Genomic DNA, 13214 nt, shown 5'->3' with positions numbered 1-13214 from the left:
CCTAGGAAGCTTACCAGCATAGCAAGGTGCTTGTCTCCCTGGCACCTGATGTTCAGAGGTGGTCTGCTGCCTCCGACTGCAGACGGAAGTAGGGCAGAGAAATGCTCCGTCTGAAAATTATTACATAGCTGCGCATACTTAAGAACCATTTTATGCACAAGATGTAGATTAGACAGAAGCGGAGCCAAATGTTATAGACACCCAGCACAACATCAGAGCATTTAATAATGTGATAGATAAAGTAATCTAATGGACCTTAAATATTAATGGGTGTTGAGATTTACACTTTAATTGTGCTTAATTTAAACCATTCTGTTTTTTATGGGACACTTTTATCTTTGTGCCCAGAAATCAACAGCATTCTATACAGCCTTGCACGGAGCAGCCTTGGGGCAGCTGGCTTTAAGGCAACCTGTAATTACAGGCTAGATCAGTTTATTACTTATAAATCCTTGAAAATGTTTTAATTGAAGTGATCGGTGGACTTTAACTGACCTTGTTAAAGTGAGACCTTCCTGGCAAATTAAGCTAAGCCAGTGTGTTCAATGGAGAGGCTTTCCATACACAGGAAAACCATATGAAACATTGGATTCTTGCACGCCATCCCCTCCCAAGACTCCATGGTAGTCCCTCAGATTATCTGAGATGTGAGAGCATTTCACGTGGATCCAAATTATGCTCACCACATCAAACTATCAGCACACAGGGTGCTTGAGAATTTGCTGTGGCTCTAATGCCCTGGCAGGTCCCACTAGGACCACCACCCACCCTGGGCTTTCTGGACCAAGAGACTGGGCCCACAAGCAACCATCTTAAATCTTCCATGATGCCCTTGATGTAGTGTTCGAATATATCAGGAGAATTGTGGGAGGCAACGCATTTACTTTGCTGGTGTGTGTGAGAGAGATACAGAGACAGAGATATAGAGAAAGCAGCTGTGCAATCCTATGTAAGTCTGCTCAGCAGTCCCATTCAGTTCAATTGGAATTATTGTTCCACATAAGTTGTAGAACATGAATTGGGAACTTGTGGCCCTCTAGATGTTGTTTGACTCAAATTCAGCTGGTGTGTCCAATAGGCAATGTTGGGAGTTGGCTCATAGCAGAGGTAGGGAATGTTTTGCCCTCCTGTTGGTGAACTACAAGTACCATTATCCTTGGCCATTGGCCACACTTGCTGAGATTGATAGGACCTGTAGTCCAGCAACATTGGCAGAGCCAACACCAGGATTGCAGACTAAGAAATACATATAGATAGCTCAGGGTTGTTGGTTTTGTTTTAGCTCTGTTAGCCAACATCATGTTGGGGTGACTGACACTCTCTCTGGAGCTCTTACTGTGGTGCAGTAGATTTGGTTGTCTGCAACAGTCTTTAAACTAGGCCTTCACCTATGCTCAGCCTTTATAGTTAGTTGTAAACCCAAAATGTTGTAAGTCTCCCATGACTCCTTTCCAAAGGAAATGAAGCATGGCTAAGGGCTGTGCCCCTTGAACTCCTAACCTTTTAGGGAAGTGGAATGAAAAACAGGGACAAAGGGAGCTGCTTTATTCTGAGTCTAACCATTCATCCATCTAGCAGAGGCAGATTTAGGAGAGTGCAACCAGTTCAGTTGCAGGGGATGCTGCAACTGTGATTTAGAATGGAAAGTGGGAGGAGCACGAAGGGGGTGATTTTGGCATTGCACAGGGTGCCATTGAAATTTGAGACCCCATGGTCCATCTCTGCATCTAGCTCAGTATTGCGTCCTCTGACTGACAGCAGATCTCCAGGATTTCAGAAGGGAGCTTTTTGCACCCATACCTGGAGATACTGAGGGTTGAGCCTGGGACATTTTGCATGCAAGCTAGATGCTCTACCACAGTACAATCCTTCCCAAATAATAACACATCTAGCACAGTCAGTATACATAGTGCTTTAGGAACCATTACTTTTATATGAACATCAAATGTGAAACTGTAGTCTCCTTGTGTCGTGTCATGAGGTCTGTAAAAGCACCAAATAACTTAATATCTAATCTGTTGAGTTGTTCTTCATCCAAATTCAGTTTTGCCTTTACCTGTTCCCTTATTTCAGAGTACATTCTCCTACCATCTCTTTACTGCAAATGGGCCTCTGACCAAAAAAGCACCTTTGCATTTGAGCTGCATTTGTAGGGATTCACAACCCTTATGGATCTGGCTGATGCTCCATTTGGAGAGAGGCGGGGAAGAAAAAACAAATGTGCACTAAGAGTAATTAAAGGATGTTGGCTCATGAATAATACACCATTTTAACTGATATTTGCCAAGTATAATAAGGCGGCCCCTCAATTGACAATGGATGCTCTATTATGTGATTACCCACTGTTTTATACGATATTTAACGTATTTATTTATTTCTATCATCGTGTGCATTATCAAGTGATTGCTTTTTAATAAATTAATTTGCCTTATGTCTTGGGAGCGTTTGAAATGTGGCTGAAGGCATAAATGAAATTATATGGAGTGTGTGTGTTGTCTGGGTATTGACTGCTTTAATTGGTGACCCTTAGCTAATACACCACAATTTTCAGCCCCTGCAAGAAGAAATATGACCCTGAAGGGTCCTTTGCGTTTGTGGCAGGACAATGTCAAGGGTGGGGGATCTTTTTCAGCCTGAGGGCCACATTGGCAGTGATGGGCGGCCCCAGGTGCAAAAGTGGGTGATGCAATAAATGTACAATATACCCTTGCATAACAGGCTAGTTTTAGAGTTGCCATATTTCAAAAAGTAACATTGTTGAGGTTCCCCCAGATGTCAATTCCGCCTCTGAAATCCCGGTAATGTCTGGACGTATGGCAGCCTTACTAGTTTCTACACACACTCACACAGTCTCTCTGTCGTCGATCTAGACAAGCAAGAGGCATTGCAACTTTGCAGGGCCAGTGATGGCTGTGGCCTAGGAAGCGTTCCTGGGACAAACAAGGGCCCCTGGACTTTGGTTTATGTAGCACAGATGATAATACAATATAAATAAAATGGAAATTCCTTCCTTCTGCTTGTTCATGTCCAGATGCCTTGGGGGAAGTCCAAAACGTATGGATTTTATTTCCCACCCGCCCCCTTGTGTACCTAGAAAAGTTGTCTGCTAGGAGCTTTGTGCTGGAGGTGGAAGATGGTTGGAGACATTGATGGGTGGGGCCTATATTAGTGGGTGGAGCCAATGCCTAAAGTGGGTGGGGACTTTCTTTTTTCTGCATGATAAACAGGTGCTCTGCCACTGAGCTGCAAAAAGGAACAAAGCTCAGTGGCTGAGCATTTGTTTGGCATGCAGAAGGCCCCAGGTCCAATCCCTGGTATCCCCAGGAACAGTTGGGAATGTCCTTGGTCTGAAGCCAGGGAGACCCACCACTGCTCAGCAAAAACAGTTCCAACATTGACAAGTATCAGCATAGACAATTAGATGGACTTGGTAATAATTCAGCTTTTTCTGCTCATGTCGCCTCTCTCTGTCACTTGGGATAGTCAGGTGATCAAGCAGCAACAGCAAGGAGGAGGAGTCACAAGGCTGGACAACTCCAGGGATCAAACTCTGGGACCTCAGTCTCTGGCACCAGCCTCAGCTGGTTTATGCTTAAGAGCCTGCTCCCTGCTACATTCCCCAGCTGAGCACTACTGATATAGACATGTGTCTACATATTATTCATATAAGAAGCACAGCCCAAGTTGTTAGTGGTTCTGCTATCAGTGGTTAGATAGTTTCTTTGCGTGCAGAAAGTCCCAGATTCCACCCCTGCTGTCTCCAGGCAGGGCTGTGGAAAGCATGGAACCCTGGAGAACCACTGCCAGTCAGTGTAGACAGTACTAAGTTAGATGGACAATGGGCCTGTGGGATTGAGGTGGCACTTTAGTCGGAGAAGGGCTGTAGCTCAGTGGTAGAGCTCACCTGTTTTCGATGCAGAAGGTCTCAAGTTCAAACCCTGGTCTAAAACCCTGCTAGTCAGTGTAAACAATATTGAACTTGATGGACCATTGGTCTGACTCAGTATAAGGCAGCTTCCGATGTTTCTGAAAAGAATCGGAATCCTCTGACAGAAGCCTTTGCTCCTGACGATGCATTTCCCATTCATCTTTCTCATATCATTTATCGTCAGGACCCTGGCCTGTGCCTCATGTTAACACACAGCAAATTGACCCTTTCATTGTCTAGCATCCCTGAATCCAGTGACTTTGTTTCATTGACTGTACAGCGGTCCTAATCCCATTGTTTCAGCGATAGTGTAGTTAGGAGAGTAATGTGAAATCTCTGCGCTTGGGCTCCCAGCTGTATTAGGCAAGAGGATTAGTCCTGAGCCTTCAGTTAAGACTGAAACAACACATGATGTCCACAGCACATTGATGCTGTCGGACCTGTTTGTGCAAGATGGTAAACAACATCTAATTGCAGGTGTTGACAGGGCTCAGGCTGTTCTGATTCACCTTGCCTCAATGCTGCTCTATTTTTTTTTTTTTTAGAGGCGCCTTTCTCTGTCTTTGTATGGGTTTGTGTTGTTGTTTTTAAAAGCCTGACAGGTGTCATAATAATAATGAAATTCTCTAATTCCAATACGTTTCTCTCCATCGCTCCTCTTCTCTTTCTCCCTCCCCCCTCTCTCTTGTGTTTTTGTAATGCTCACGTTTCCTCTGCTCCTGAAGATGAAAGAAGCAACTTCCCTGAAAATCAGGGCCATAACTAGCTTCCCTTTCGGTGTACAGTTATCATCTCTTCCTTTCTGAATTGTGAGATTGCAAGATGGATCTTGGAGGTGGTGGTGGTGAGGGGGCACCTGGTAACACAGATGCTTGAGAGATTTGATCTTTATGAATTTGAATCATGAGACGGCACGATGGAGCTTAGAGGTGGCAATTGGGTTGTTGGGGTGCTTTGTTGGTAGAGATGCATATGCAATGTGATTTTTGCAAATTTCACTTCCAATGAACTTGATCCATACCTCACGAACTGATTTGAGGACTGGAGCATAAGCTTTCCATTTTGCACTTCTGCAGCATAAGTGTAGGTTCGTTAGGGTGTGTATGTGTTTTAAAATTTGAGGGAAAATATATTTAGAAATATACATTTTGAGAGAAAATGTATCCAAGAATCAGTATTCAAACACATATTAAAATTGTGAATTTATGTGCATATATATGTTAAAAATCTCCTCCCCACATGACTTTCAAGTAAACTCATGCAAAGGTGAGCTGAACAAGAAAAAGTACATCCCTACTGTTAGCTTATCTCTCCAAATCTCCCCCTAGATACCTGCATTACATAGGGCTGAATAAAGACACTGTCAATCAGTCTTGCAAGTCATTGCCTTCATTGTGAACTTGATTGCATACAAAGTTTCTAGCCCTTTAGAATTCTTAAAGGAAGCTTGAAAACATGCCTCCATTGTTGGGTGTGGTTTCATTAGAAGGATTTGCACCAGGTGCAAATCCCAGGCAGAGTTTTGAGCCATGTAATACAGAGGTTTGATAACGAACAGGTTTCTTTACCGCATGTGCAGAATACTTCCCTTTCTGTCCTATCTCATAATCACAGTCTTTGCATATCCAGGATTAGGGAGTAACAGATCCCATGGTGCAGTGGCTACGCCTGTCAGGCTACGTGGTAGCTCAAGCATTTGGAAGCAAAGGACTGGATGCATTGCAGGCTGCTGTTCACTGCAGACTCAGCTTGGGCCAATGGTTCGCTTAGAAGTTTACACTGGATTTAACTCAAACTGCTGAAATGCTGCTGTTCAATCATTGCTAACGCTTTGCTCGGTGGGAAATTCCTGGCAGATTCTGCACTTGTCTAATCCAATTTACCACCATAACAGATTTTTCTTGTGGTGATGTAAAAGCAGACTCAGAGGACTTCAAGATGCCATTTGACTGTAGCAGATAATATGGTTTCCCAAGTGCTAGCAGTACTTCAGCTACTTTTGCAGGGTGGATGGGCAGTTAGACCAGGTACACATTGTGCAAATGCCCATCCATGATGCCCAGGGACCTGTATCATCTGGCAGCAAAGTGTTTTAAGTGCTGAAAACTTCTGCATTGTTTCGAGTCTTCTCCATCAGGTTGAAAATCCCTCCCTCCCTCTTTGCATGTGCGTGTGTGCATGTGTGCAGTTCCTTATAAGAAGTGAAGAAGCATTGTAAGTGGGGACAGACCACTCTTGTGCTCAGGTCAGGCTTTCAGGCTTTCCACAGGTACCTGGCTGGCCACTGGGAGAACAGGATGCTGGGCTAGATGGGCCATTGGCCTGATCCAGCAGGGTCTTCTCACGTGTTTAAGCATGTTGGACAGTGTGTGGCATTTGGGAGAATCCCTGATTTACTAAGAAAAACTCTAGTAACTCAAGGATTCTTCCAAATGTTACATGAATATTTCCAAAAGAGCAGCTTAGTGGTGCAGCAGCTGCTTTATAGACTGTTGTACACCAGCCTGATCTCCGAGTGGAGGAAAACTCCAGGGGTTCCAGGTGCTTACCTAGGGCTCGTATTTCCTTTGGGGAATGAGGCACAGAGAGACTGTGGTGTCTTTATAATATATGGTTTGTTTACACCTATATACAACCTGAGCCTACAATGGAGGTTTTTCAGCCAGCCACTCTGCCACCAGCTGCCTCCATTTTATCCAGCTGCCAGCACTGCTGCCAGCTTTGTTGCTGCTTCATTCTCTCAAGCCACTCAAGGAGTGTTGCTGTTCTTCCCTCCATTTTGACTCACACCTCGCACACAGGCAGTGGCGTAGCGTGGGGGGTGCAGGGGGGTCCGGCCGCACCAGGCGCAAATCCATGGGTTAGGGGACGCAAATCCACAGGTTAGGGGGTGCAAATTACTTGCCTTGCCCCAGGTGCTGACAACCCACGCTACGCCACTGCACACAGGCCTTCCTCCAGGAATCACCAGCCCCACTTCAGACACCAGTGTTGCATACCATCCCATCTCCAGGCAGTGCAAGATTCCAGGGGTCCCAGGCACTACACAGGGTTTGTGCTTTGTTTTGGAAATGAGGCAAAGTGGGGACTGTGATATCTATATGATATATGTTTATTTACATATATATACAACCTGAGCCTACAATGCAGGGAACCACAAAATTAAGACCCCAAAAAGGTTTTGCTTCTCCCATAGTCACAGCCTTGGATTCAAATAGGTATCAGGCATAGCTCTGTCTCCTAGCTGCCCAGCCTGCTGCCTGCTTCCAGCATCTACTTTACACAGACTTAACTACCACACAGTTGAGTGAGGGGGGCACCCATTTGCCCTCTGACATTTCCTTTGTTATCTTAAGGAGTCATATTCACTAGGAAGCTAGTCTGGCTATTCCAGGAATTGAATTTGTGCTGGATTAGAAGGGGGCTCAGGCATACTGCTTATTCCCCACCACCACCCCCAAAAAATAACTCACAGCAATACAAAATGTCCCAGGTTCAAAGTCTGGCAGGCACAGCTTATCTCAGGTCTGGTCTGGGAGTCTTGGCCACCCCTGGCTGGCTTAGACCTCCCAGGCCTGATCTCTGGCATCTCCAGGTAGGGTTGCAAAAAGCTCCTGCCTGAAACCCTGGAAAGCCATTGCCAGTCAGTGTGGACAATACTTGGCTTCTGGGTTCCTGTCATGAGATGGAGGTGGCAACTTGGTAGGAGAAGCACCATAGTTCAGCTGCATGCAGAAGGATTCAGGGCATTTCTGGCAAAGCCCCCCTGACTGAAACCCTGCTAGTCAAAGCAGACAGTACTGAGCTAGACTCAGTATAAGGCAACTTTCTCTTTGTGGGGGTAGTGCTCATTCACTACATGCAAGAAGGCTTCAGGTTCAGTCGCCAGCATATCCAGGTTGGGCTGGGAATATCCCCTGCATGAAACCCTTGAGAGCCACTGTCAGTCAGTGCAGACAACACTGAGCTTCCTTTTTTTCTGCTTGTGGGCTTCCCATAGGAACCTGGCTGACCACTGCAGGAAAAAGGATGCTGGGTTCAATGGACATTTGGATTAAACCACCAAGGGTCTTCTTATGTTCTTACATTTGATTGCCCAGGAACCCCAGAGAGTGAGCAACTGCATCCATGATCTGAAGGAGGCAATGGGCTCATTGGTCCGCCTGACTCCGTCTTGTGTTTTCCAGTGGGGAAGGGCTGTAGCTCAGTGGTAGAGCACCTGCCTTACATGCAGACAGTCCCGGGTTCAATCCCTGCCATCTCTAGGTAGGGCTGTGTTATGTACTGAATTGAATAGGATCCAAACTGCAGCAGTCTGATTGGTCCTAGAACAATAGGATCCAAAAGGCAGCAGTCTGATTGGTCCTAGAACAATAGGATTCAGAATGCAGCAGTCTGATTGGTCCTAGAACAATGCAGCAATATGATTGGTTGGTAGGAACCACCCAATCATGCTGCAGATAGAAGTGAATCCACAACCTGATTGGCTTACAGTAGAATTCCAGAATTAGCCAATCATGTGCAGCCCATTGTGTAAATAATGTATATAAAGCAGATACTTCGAGGGGACTTTCATTCATTCCTCCTCACCACTATGAGCTGAATAAAGAGCATGAAATCACTTTGCGACTCTGAGTATATTTCAGGCTGTGAACAGCTCCTACCTGAAAACCCAGAGAGCCGCTGCCAGCCAGTGCAGACAATACTGAGCTAGATGGACCAAAGGCAGCTTCCTATTTTGCTATGCACTGTGCTTTAGTCAGGCAGTTAGCTGCTCCTTTATCATCAGCCCCACCCTTTCCTTTTTCTCTTAAAAGCGCAGACAAAAGAATAAGGCCACCTTGTGAACTGCCTTGTATTATATGCAGAGACAGTTCCCGTTGACAGCTACCTCTTGGATGACTCCATCAGTGCACACTTTATCTCCAGCTGTCCAAGTAAATCCCCCTGCATTTCTCCATTTCTCCCTTGCTCCCCTCCACACAGATGGATTAGAGCAACAAACATTTTACATGCTGCACATCATTAGCTATCCTCCCTCACTACCCGGCAAATAACAACTGGGCTCTATCATCAGGACATTCATAACACCTTGACACTTTTACAACTGCCACGCCGCACTCTTACCAAAGCAATCTCCTCTTTTAAAGGCATAGGGCTAATTCATGGAGCACTATCCGGAAAGTGCTCTTTTAAAGAAACAAGCACGATTTCTCAATGCTGCATAAAGTACACGTCTGTGTGTGGAGGGGGAGGCAGGAGAAACCTTCCAGAAAAATGTGCATCCTGACAAATGCTACTTTATTAAATCATATTCAAGCTAGAGCCAGAAAACACACAATCTCAGGCTTGTGTCAAACTATGTTCTATGCAGAACAGACCCTTTGAAATTAATGAACCTAAGTTAGCCATGTCCATTAACTTCAATGGGTCTACTCTGAGTGGGATTAGCAATGGATGCTGCCTTTGAATTTTGCAGGACAATCCAAATAGGGAGATTCTTTGAAGGTTCATTGAATCCTTTCTTTTGTACAGTCTGGGGAGAAAATTAGCATGTTTGTGCACAAAGAAGGAAGCAGAATATATAACCTGTATCAGTCCCAGGATGCCTATCTGCCCTTCTGCCCTATTATGTCTGAATGTTTTGGGTGGAACTCTGGGTATAGACTGCGTCATTTGAGAAAGAAGGGGGGCATTACGTGTTTGAATTGTCGTCCTGTCACATTTAGGAGGAAGCTAGTGAATATGAAAACTAGTGTGTCAGGGATCAGACTGGTCTAAAATTCCTTTCTGCTAGCTTTCTGCTTCAGGGAGTTTGAAGCAGGGTAGAATAAAACATGTGATCCACATTTGCACTCTGGAAAATGACTGTTTATTTCATTTCATTTCAGTAGTGTTAGTTATTTATATCCTGCCCTTTAAGGAAATTTTTCAAGGATGCTATATTTTGTGCTTTTTTTCTGAATACAGTGGTACTGCTGGTTACAAACTTAATTTGTTCCGGAGGTCCATTCTTAAACTGAAACCGTTCTTATCCTGAGGCGTGCTTTCGGTAATGGGGCACCCGCTGCGCGGGCACCTCTGGCACACGATTTCCATTCGCATCCTGGGGCAAAGTTTGCAACCAGGAGCAGCTACTTCCGGGTTAGCAGAGTTCGTAACCCAAAGCATTCATTACCAGAAGCGTTTGTAACCAGAGGTACCACTGTAAGTGGGTGTGCACAGCACTTTACCAAATAATAAGGAAGGTCTCTGTCCCAAGGAGCATGCAATCAGAATTGCATTTATGTGGTTTATTACCAGGCTACTTCACAGTTTTGGGAGGGCTGTTGCCTTCTGGCCCAAAACGCTGCAGTAGTAGTCTTCTGCCAAGTCAGACTATTAGTCATTTTAGCTCAGTATCATCTTGTTACAGATCAAGCTCTGTTTGAGGATTTCTTTAGAATGCACCCTTGCATTTAGAAAGCCACAAGCTTGTAAGCAACAGATACTGTCTGACAGTGGCATCCCATGGTTTCAGACATTCCCAGCCCCACCTTAAGATGCTTGTGATTGAAACTGGGACCTTCTGCATGCAAAACAGATGCTACATAGTATCATAGACTTCTAGAGTTGGAAGGGACCACAAGGGTCATCTAGTCCAACCCCCTACCATGCAGGAATGCTTTGCCCAATGTGGGGCTCAAATCTACAACCCTGAGAGTAAGCGTCTCATGCTCTAACGGACTGCTGAACTACAGACCTGCCTCAAAAAAATAAAAATAAAAAATTCTCAGGTGTATTACAATGCCTTCTAGTGCAAACTAGAGATTATTTAAAAAGAAAAAAGTGCAAGGGAAAGCCCTTCAAATAGCTTATTAAATGTAGAAAGAATAAATATGAAAACTGAAGCTTAAAAAAACAACCAGGAGTGCAAAATGGGAAAGAATGCTGTTGGGGGGAGAAAGAGAGTTTATTAAATAGCCAAGGCAGTTCTCTTTCGAGCTAGATATAATTATCAATTCTTAAGCTACAAATAAGACCAAAGGACAAAAGAGGATCTGTCTAGACTATCTCACTTACAAGATATTGATTGTTCCAGTGGTAAACTGGTTAGTATAAGTGTGTTTGGCTTGAAAGGTCATGAGTTTTAACACCTGGCAGAGAGCTATTCAACCTTGACATAAGTCAAATTATTGCAGTGTTGCTGAAAAAAAAAAAGGCTTTCTAATATTGTCTTGCTCCAAGGATATTTGTCTTTTGTTCTGTGGAAGGTTACGGGGGGGGGGGGGGGGGAGAGACATAGCTTAATGGCAGAACATGTGCTTTGCATGTAGAAGGCCCTTGTGTTCAGTCCCTGATATCTCCAGTTAAACAGGGCTGGGGAACATAATGTCCTCCAGGTTCAGGATGGCTAATGGTCAGGCATGATGGGAGATGTAGTCTTAACATTGACTGTAGTCCAGATAGTGTTGGACTAAAACTCCCACCATACCTGACCATTAGCCATGCTGGCTGAGCCTGACTGAAACTTGAGTCCAACAATATATGGAGAGTCACAGCTCCCCATGACCTAAAAGATCTTAAGGCAGGAAGCTTGGCAAAGGCCTAAGACCCGGCAGAGCCATTGCTGGTCAAAGCCAACCATGAAGATTCCTGAGGCATTTAGCCTTTGCAAATTCTCATATGAAATGGCCTGATCTGAACCAGGTATTAATGTGCAAATTAGAACCAATCCACCAAATTGCACCGCTCTCTTGGGGAAAAAATGAGAAATGGAGAAAAACTGGGATTGATAGATTTGTCTATCCCTGCATGCAACCCAGTAAACAGTAGTCCTCTGGCTGCCATACAGGGCTAGAATGGGAATGGAGAGCATTGGCCCTTCCAGATGCTGTTGGACTGCAGTTCCCATCATCTGTGGATGTTGGGGATGATGGGAGTTGAGGTCCAGTGACAACTGGAGGACCACATAACCACCACGTGTTTTCCTTGGGCCCTGTAGTCAAAGGCACCTGATGGTTAGAGCCAAGCATTCTGCCAGGCAGGGACAGGGGGAACAGAGCTTCCTGTACCTTTTTTTCTTTAAATACTGCATTTATACCCCACTTTTCAGACAAAACTTGTTTCCTTAAGCAGCTCACATTGATAAAAAGGAAGAGAGGCCACTTTGCTTGATAGGGAGCACACTCCCTATTATATGGAGACTTTGCTTCCATATAAATCAGTGGCCAGCACCTCTATGGGGAAAATCCAAATGTTGCTGCCAGAGATCCTACAACTGTATGTACCTGCTCTGACGTGGCCTTACACGGCTTAACTCTGTGTTTCTGTGGGATATCTGCATGATGAACTTCCACTTATTTGCATGTGGTTGTCATTTCATTGATATCTGGAGCCACATCTGTTAGGGAGGGAGCGGGGGTACCAATTTATGTAAATTTTCTGAAACGGCATCTATCAACAGATCAATAAATAAATTTGACTGAAGGGAAATGTACCAAAGTACAATGCAGCATTTAAAGCTAATGGCTTTGAATTATCGAGCACTTGAACCATTTATCAAAGAGCAAAGTAGCAATTATTTTGGAAATATTGTTCCTTTTTATTTATCACACAGCCATTTCATTCCTTTTAAATATTGTTACTTTGGTTGCATAAGGGCGGGCTTCTGAAATGATGGAAGGCTGTAAGGAGCAAAGTGGTAGGGGGTTGATCGGGTGGCTGATGGTGGATTTTAGCTGCCTGACAGGTGCTCTCTTAGTGAAATAAATCTGCTAGGAAACAAAATGTGTGCCTGACTTTGGAAGCTTGCTCTAGCCGAATGCATAGAGGCTGGCATGAGTGTTAGAGCAGTAAGATAAGGGCACTCCATATATGCTCAGGGGCTCTGTGTTTTCTCTTTTTGAATAAGCTGACATTCTTTGTTTTGTTTTTTTTTAAAAGATTTGTTTACGTAGAATCATAATTATCTGGGATTCTGCCAGCCAGGGATTATAGATGAGGCGGCCTAGAAAATGCCACATATCTCTTTCATTTTGCCATTTGCTTTTTCCTGATCCACTTTTCCTTCAGTGTATACTTACATCCAAGACTTATTAGCCTTTTTCTTTGCAAGAGGGTGATTTAATGCTCTTGGACCTGATGTGTTCTGTTGATAAATATTCCCTGTGAAATACCTGAAACATTCAGTTACCTGTTGTGTTGTATTTTGCTTTCATTTATATCAATGTACATAAAAATCAATAAAAATAGAAAAAAGAAGAAAATATTATCTAATGAATTTAGAAAAAAGTTATATAAATGA

At 44.2% G+C, this 13214-nt stretch overlaps 1 long non-coding RNA gene across 1 annotated transcript in view; it reads left to right on the top strand.

Moving 5' to 3' along the window:
• LOC310850558 overlaps nt 1-13214 on the top strand; it is a 224501-nt gene that overhangs the window by 197330 nt on the left and 13957 nt on the right. The gene's annotated exons all lie outside the window — the stretch shown is intronic.

This window comes from Podarcis gaigeae, assembly GCF_964106915.1.
Source record: "Podarcis gaigeae genome assembly, chromosome: 8".
In the NCBI taxonomy this organism is placed as follows: Eukaryota; Metazoa; Chordata; class Lepidosauria; order Squamata; family Lacertidae; genus Podarcis; species Podarcis gaigeae.
The sequence above is the reverse complement of the archived record's forward strand: the minus strand, read 5'-3'. Positions and strand labels throughout refer to the sequence as shown.